General features: G+C 34.7%; 1 pseudogene; it reads left to right on the top strand.

Annotated features, from left to right (window-relative positions):
- The first annotated feature begins 1090 nt into the window (after positions 1–1090).
- On the top strand, positions 1091–7714 carry LOC131698803 (NAD-capped RNA hydrolase NUDT12-like; annotated as a pseudogene).
- Positions 7715–8167: the final 453 nt, after the last annotated feature.

Below are 8167 nucleotides of genomic sequence, written 5' to 3'. Positions count from 1 at the left end.
ATCAAGTACAAAAGTTAGTATGAAAACGTTTACATAAAAAAAAAAAAAAAAAAACACACGTGCCTCTCAAAACCTAGCCCCCAGTACAAATGCATTGTTACAACATAAGCTTCATACTAGGCTATGCAAGTAAATACTTTTCGGCATATTTCAGTTGTCTATGCACTACACCACAACAAAATGTATTTATTGCCATTGTTATTTAATATAGACTATTATTATTATTATTATTATTATTATTATTATTATTATTATTATTATTATTATTATTATTATTACATTTGGATATGAAAGTACTGTAGTTTGAAACAAACACTATACTACCGCAGCAGGGATGAAACTGAGTACAGGAGTGAAATGACTTTAATGCATCGCGGGTAGGTCTACGAAGTCACAAAAAAAGTCAAGATACAAAAAGAAAAATATTGACACAATAGAGTCTATAATGTGTCAGTGTCAGTGAGTCTCTCTGTGTGTGAGTCAGTGTATGCGAGTGTCTCTCCCTCACACTGTGTCAGTTATTGTTTACTGAGTGACCATAAGGCTTCATTCTCTCAAGCCACATCTGCGAAGTTTCTCTATAAAGCGGCACGGCCAGTGCCAGCTGCCCTGCCACGCGCTGATGACAGTAAACTGTGAGTAAACCATAAGCAACTGATGAACACTGAACAAACCACCAGTCTGTCTTCACAGCAACACAGTGCTGTTTCCTAAAGTGGAGTGTGTAAGTGATCAGGTTAAACAGTTTAGAGTAAGTAACACCTTCCCACCCCCGAGATACACTGTGGTGTTTATTATATTAATCTTCATGCTGAAGGTCTGCCATAAAACGCGCTGTAGTTGCAGCAATGTCATAAAAATCCAACACTGTACCACTACCCGTCAAAATGAACACTAGAGGTCGCATGTGTTAAAGAGACTACAATTCCCAATTGTCCTTGCGGTTCGGTGCTGGAATTTGTCGTCTGAGAAAAAGAGACGGTAGGTAGCTGTTTTGGCATTTAATAATAAACAGCAGCAGTAAATAGATTACTGTATGTTGTAGCTGTGTTAGTGACATGTATGCTATACTGAAGAATATGATATGAGAATAACCTGTTAATTACGTCACTTACGCCTTATGTTTAAGATTTGGACAGCTAAATTAAAATCTGGTTTCGATCTGACCTGTCATGTCAGTGCTGCTACCTTGTTCAATGTGCTACCTGCTAGTCAGTACAGTGTTTTGGCTCTGTTATGTCATGTGCACGTTATTTTAAAATGTAGTTCCAACGGAGCATTAAAATATTAAAAAACGTAAATCAATTAGAAAAAAAGTATGCAGTACAATCAGCAATTTACTACGTTAAATATGGTAGCAACTGACTATATTAAAACAAAAGTTGAGTTGGTCAAAAACCATGGCGGATTTTTTTTTTTTCTTTCTCGTTTATGTCATGTTTGTTTTATTGTTAACCATTCCACTGCTGAAAGTGTACAGCCCTGCTTTATTCGCGTTTAATGTCAGTCTTCTTTGGTCGAATTATTGTACAGTAATTGCAGTATAAGACATGCTAGGAGTCCAGTGTGTTTTTATTTTTTTATAAATAAGCTACGCTTTTTATTTAACATGCATTTTGTGTGTTGCTTTCTGGAGCTACCATAAAGCTTGAGGTACCACAAACATTGAAGTGCAAAATTCATATATTACAGAATAAATTTCAGGGATGAGGTTTGTAACAAACTAATCAGCAATGTTAAATATTTATACAAAAATCTGTATTTTTTTATTATTATTTTATCCAACCACTGTATGTTTGCATTATGGTAATGTGTTATTTAAATTCAGATGTAACACCTCCTTTTGCTAATCTGTGCTCCTGCTCCTGCTCCTCCATACATTTTTGATCAGGTGTGTTGTACGTTTACAGGCTGAAAATGGCTTTCGTTCAAAAGAATCCGAAGGAGGAAATGGTTGCTCAGTTTCTCGATTCAGCTGCTAAGGGAGATGTGGTCAGAGTATCTTCAATGACTTCTCATTCCGATATCCTAATTAATGAATCTGATGAGAGAGGCTGGACTGCATTGATGCTTGGTGCTCGGAATGGACATTTTGATGTTGTGAAGAATCTGTTGGAAAAGGGGTGAGGCCTGCTGACACTGTACCACAAAATTAGTGATAAATAAATAGTAACGCACAACAAATTACTTAAACCATTCAAGAGGTATGTACATCTCATAAGCCCGGTAAGCCCTGAAGTGTGTTTTAAAATGGTGATGTGCTGAGACACCCAGTCTTAAGGACTCATATTTGCATAACAATGGCTTAAAAATAAGTAAAGCAAAATCTTATTAACTTAATTTTTTCCCACATTGATTTAAAATGTTGTATATTGAAATTATGTATATGTTGTATACAATAATGCAGTCTTTCAGTACATAAAAAGCAGTAAGCTTGTTCTCATAAACATGTATTCACAATATTGAATGAAATAAGAATGGTTCTTCAGACTTAACCAAATCAAGACTACTTGACCTTGTCATACTTGCAAAAAAAAGGTAATCTCAATAAGTTTTAACACAGATGTTATTTCTTTGTTTTGTTAATTTTTGTTTTCCAGGTGTGACAGATCTTCTGTAAATAAATCTGGTCAAACTGCACTTGATATTGCAAAATTTTGGGGGCATAAACATATTGCTACTTTACTGACCAATAAAATTGGAGACAGACCTGTGTTTCTTCCCGGTGCTGCTGAGGAGCATGAAAACTATTTCTGTAGAACCTTCCTAAACAGAATGAGTGAGAAGAGGACACACTCTGAGTGGCTAAAAGCCAAGCAGCTTCACTCAACCACAGTGTACATTCTCTTCTCTAGTCTAAGCCCATTAGTTACTTCATCCCGAGACAAGGATCAGTCCAGTAAACCAGATGTTCGGCTTTGTAGGTTCGGAAGAGAGGCTGTAGAAGAACTTTTGGGTAAACCTGAAGCCATTTTGATTTTCCTTGGGATTGAGATGCAAAAAACAAATGTAGGTTCTTTGAAAGAAAGTGTGCTAAATGGTGAAGATGGGCTGATCGCTTGGTTTGCCTTAAATGTAGATGACATTCCTGTATCAAAATTTAAACTCAAATATCCTGACTGCTGCCTCATTCAAGCACCCATGCCTGGTCTTCTGCAGCTAACTGAGGAGGAAGCAGGTGAGTTTAAAATCCAGCTTCCACTTGCTGTGTGTGTGCCAAAACATTACATTCTGTGTTACAGGCAGTAGGAAATGATATGGGGTCCATTTACTTGTAAAACAGGAAAGGAGTCAAATAACTTTTATCAAATTTACTGTAGTTTTGTGGCAGGATAAATCCAAAAAAATATCAACTATATTACTTGTGAGACTGGTATACTAATGAGGTTTATGAATATGCATGGTAATCCCTGTATAATGGGAATAAATAAATACATTATTTTGGTGAGGTAGGGTGGAAGAAGAACCAGTTATAAAACCTAAAGCCAGAATCCTACACGTTGAGCAACACAACAGGTCTCTAACCAGGTGGGTGTCTGTAAAGTGGATGTTGTGATTATCCAGGGCTTGTCATGCATATTCATAAACATGTTCTGCCCTTCTGAACCTTTACTGGAGTGAGCAGGTAGGATCCTGGAGGATGACAGACAGGGATAGGCCCAATGCCCAACCGATGTCTCAAAACTGATTTACGACCAGGGATATGTTAATACAAATATCAAAACAACTGCAGTTATTTTGTAACTTGTTGCAGGAATGCACTCACCAAAGCAGGAATCTATAAAGTAATGTGTGGTGTTTTAAACCCTACTGCCTGTTCAGTAACACTTTAATTAGGACTTGAACCCTAAGTGAATAAATAAATACTAGTCAAATAAACATTGTTATATAGCAACTAAAATATTATCTGCACATAACAAATATATATATAAATAATATAAAAGCAGAAGACATGCTTGATAATGGCTACCTAGATCTATTTCACCAATGTAATATATATATATATATATATATATATATATATATATATATATATATATATATTATTAACAGTCATTACACAATTAAAGCATATTGAGCTATCCAATCCATTTTTTTTAACTAAACAGTAACTTCCCACATTATTCATTGGAACACATTTTACAGAAGCCAATTCAATTTACAAATGCTAAGCTCCTTAACCATATTGTCAATAAAAAGAATGTATTGATCTCACAACCCCTTTAAAGCATTTTGAAACAAATGACCGATTTATGCATATGTAATAAACTACAGAACTATCGTAAAATGTTACTTAATATTTAGGAGTTGTTTTTATTAAATTATTGTGTAACTATATTAACTGTCAGTATTAAAAACAGTATTATCTAAAAATATAATGCTGTCAAGGGAAATAGTCACAGTTATATATGTAGCTATATAGTATTAGACTTTTAATGGTGTGCATCTTTGTTTTTCAATATTTTCAAGGTGTTGTTGCACAGGCAAGGTCAGTTCTTGCCTGGCACAGCAGATACAGTTTCTGCCCTATGTGGGAGTGGAACTAAAGTCGGAGAGGGTGGTTACAAGAGGTCTTGTTTGAAAGAAGATTGCAAGAGTCTCCAAGGCATCCACAATACATCCTATCCTCGAGTTGGTACGAGCAAACTTCAGAAACTATAAAAAAACTCCAACTACTTATTTTTTGTATCCAACTATTTTTTAACATTTCATGACAAATAGTGCTTTATAACCATTTGCAGGATATCTAGCCAGCCTAACAAAGGACATAGTTACTTTACATTTTTGTCACTGATCTGTTTCAGTTAATTACAATTCTGATCCAATTAAAAAAGAAAACTGGAGTAACCAAGTAGATTTACTAGAAGTATTCTCAAACAAGCCATGGTTTCACTCTGTTAAATCTAAGGGTAAGCAACACCTTCGGTTTCAGATATAGCCAAACACCTGTGTAAAACACACTCCAATGCATTTCAAGCACTTAGATTTTTAGATTTTGTTCAGCGAAATATGTTTGAAAAATATTTATCTGGTAAAAAGTTTTATTTGAAATTATTAGTAAGGCTAGATTTAAATTTAATGCAACACCCTGCATGGCTTCAGATAAATGAAGTTAAATGCGGCATCTGGTTTAACTTATTTTTTTTTTCATTTGTATTTAGTATACTGTCCATTTTGTTATCGCATCTGAAACCAAGTAAAATACCATCACTATATTTGATAAAGGCTAATACATTTCTATGGTACTATGCTGATACTTTGCAGAATTCAAAATACAAGCGTGTCGAATTTAACAATTATAATGAGCAATATGAGTTAAAATATTGTTCTATGTCAAATAAACCTATACTGTAAACCACATTTTCTATGACGCACATCAGTTGTAAATAATATGGTATTAGCATAAAAAAAAAGTCACACAAAAATACATTTGTTTATTTTGTCATTGGTTACATTAGTTCTTATACAGTCTCTTTGATTACATACTGTCAGCAGCTCTTACATGCTTTTCAGGAAGCCTGTATATTTTAGTATTAAAGTTCTAGTGGCATTTCCTCTTGCTTTCATCTCAGCTGTGCCCTGGCAACATATACAAAGGCACGTAACTATGCGCTCCTGTGTTTATTGCATGTTCACAGGAAACAGGCCAAATTTGAAAAACAAATCTTAGGTGACACACACTTCGATGCTTTGCGCGCACCCCTCTTCATCATCCTCAATAATATGCAAATGAGTGCGCGTTGTACTCCGAAAACCACTGTTGTGTTTTTTTAAATTTAAAATTAATGTGGGCAGCAAAGGGTTATACGCTTATTAAGATTCATATGTACAGCTTTTTGTTTCAGCGGTTTGTAGAAAAACCTTTTTTTCTTCCTACTTTATTTAGATCCAGTTGTTATAATGTTGGTCATTCATCCTGATGGGAATCAGTGCCTTTTGGGCAGAAAGAAAGTCTTCCCTGCTGGGATGTTTTCTTGTCTTGCTGGGTTCATTGAGCCAGGTAATACAAATTATTACAAAAGTAAGCATTTGTACTTATTAAACAGTGAGAGTGCCTGAAGAAAACACAATATATACATATCGATGTCATGTAAACTGCAGTTCTGATGTATGTAATGCCACTGGTATAAAAAAAACATGTTGTTTTAACCTTTGTTTGTACTTGTCAAGTATTTTGACTGTCATAGTTCCCCCCTACTGTATTGTGATGCAAGTTCAAAGGAAGCATGTTAATGTTTTAAAACTGTAATTGTGAATACAACAGACACCTTCAACTGATTTTTTTTTAATTGGTTTGAATCATTACAATTATTTTATTTATTTATTTATTTATTTTTTAAACCAAATTTTGCAGTGGAGCAAAAGCTTAGTAAATCTGACCCTTGTTGTTGTTCATGATTACCGTTGCTAATGTTACTGATGGAGATTAGATAAAGGGGCATTCAGAACAGAAAATAGGAGGCACTTTTTTACACAGAGAATTGTGAGGGTCTGGAACCAACTCCCCAGTAATGTTGTTGAAGCTGACACCCTGGGATCCTTCAAGAAGCTGCTTGATGAGATTCTGGGATCAATACGCTACTAACAACCAAACGAGCAAGATGGGCTGAATGGCCTCCTCTCGTTTGTAAACTTTTATATGTTATGTTCTTATGATCATTTTGTCTTAATAATCTTGTCTTTTGCTGTTTTGTAGGAGAGACCATTGAGGATGCAGTTAGGAGAGAGGTGGATGAAGAGAGTGGAGTCAAAGTTAGCCATGTGCAATATGTCTCCTGTCAGCCGTGGCCAATGCCTTCCTCTCTTATGATTGGCTGCCTGACTGTCGCTGTATCAACAGAAATTAAAGTGGATGAGAATGAAATAGAAGAAGCCCGTTGGTTCACAAGACAGCAGGTAAACTTGAGTAATAAAAAAACATCAGTATTTTCATTACTGTACAGAAAAAAAAGTATAACCATAGTTGATTTATGTTTAACTGCCAAACAAAGTTACTCTAACATGTTTGTTTTGTTCATAGTCAAGCCAATTCCACGCAGTTAACTATTCACTGTAATGAGATGCCTTTTATGTAGCATAGCTATGTAGTCATTAGCAGTCTCTACTAACTAAAGACAAATTTTAAGATGTCACTGAAAGAATTCCAACCAATATGTGCTTTCTTTTTTCCTAATGTTTCATTTTATACTTGTGTTTGCAGGTTGCAGAAGCTCTTGGGAAAAACAGCCAACAACCCTTCTCTGTGCCACCACGACAAGCTATTGCACATCAACTGATAAAGCACTGGGTTGGCTTGAACGCAAACCTTTGAACTTCAAACAGACACATTGATTTGTCTCTGACTGCTGTTGTGGATGACACTGATAACCTTGCTGGTGCGGGTTTCAATTATATTGCTTACCCTTTTAAGGAAGGAAGAATAGTTTACAGTGTGGTCTTTGATCGAAAGACATGAAATAGATGGTTGTTTGTGTTGAAATGACAACACCTTTTAATGTAGCTCTGTAAAGTAAAGTAACATTTGTACAATTTTGATGGGTGAATTTGAAAACAACAATTAGAAAACATATACAAAGAAAGACCATGAATAAAATTGAATTGATATATATCCACTGCTATGTACCTTGACCTGATTGCATAATTTAAAAGCATTTTTTGAATTTTTCTGCATACATCAAGTGCACCTTGTTGCAATAAACATATACAGATTTTATCTGGTTTCCTTCTTTCTTCCTTTAACTTTGACTAATACAAATAGCAAGAGCAGTATAAAGGTATTGTCTTTTTTATATTAAACTCAAAGTAAAAGAAACGGAAATCAAATTCAGTTTAAGAAATTAAAAACTCAGCTGGCGCTCATCTTAACATTTTATGTTTATTATCCCCAGCAACAAGGACGTAATGGAGGTGCTCTTTCATATCTAAGTGTTGTTTACATGTCTGGAGAACAACATATCCAATTGTAATGTGCTTCCTAAGGACATTCTTTAGCAAAAGCTATTGAGAATATCAGAATCTGGTGATGTTTATGTCACACTTGCATATATATATATATATATATATATATATATATATATATATATATATATATATATATATATATATACACACACACTGTGGAAGTAAGTGCTGGATACATACTTTTTAATGGTACTGATATCTCTAA

The sequence above is a fragment of the Acipenser ruthenus genome, chromosome 2, assembly GCF_902713425.1.
Source record: "Acipenser ruthenus chromosome 2, fAciRut3.2 maternal haplotype, whole genome shotgun sequence".
NCBI lineage: Eukaryota > Metazoa > Chordata > Actinopteri > Acipenseriformes > Acipenseridae > Acipenser > Acipenser ruthenus.
This window is presented reverse-complemented; position numbering and strand designations above follow the sequence as displayed.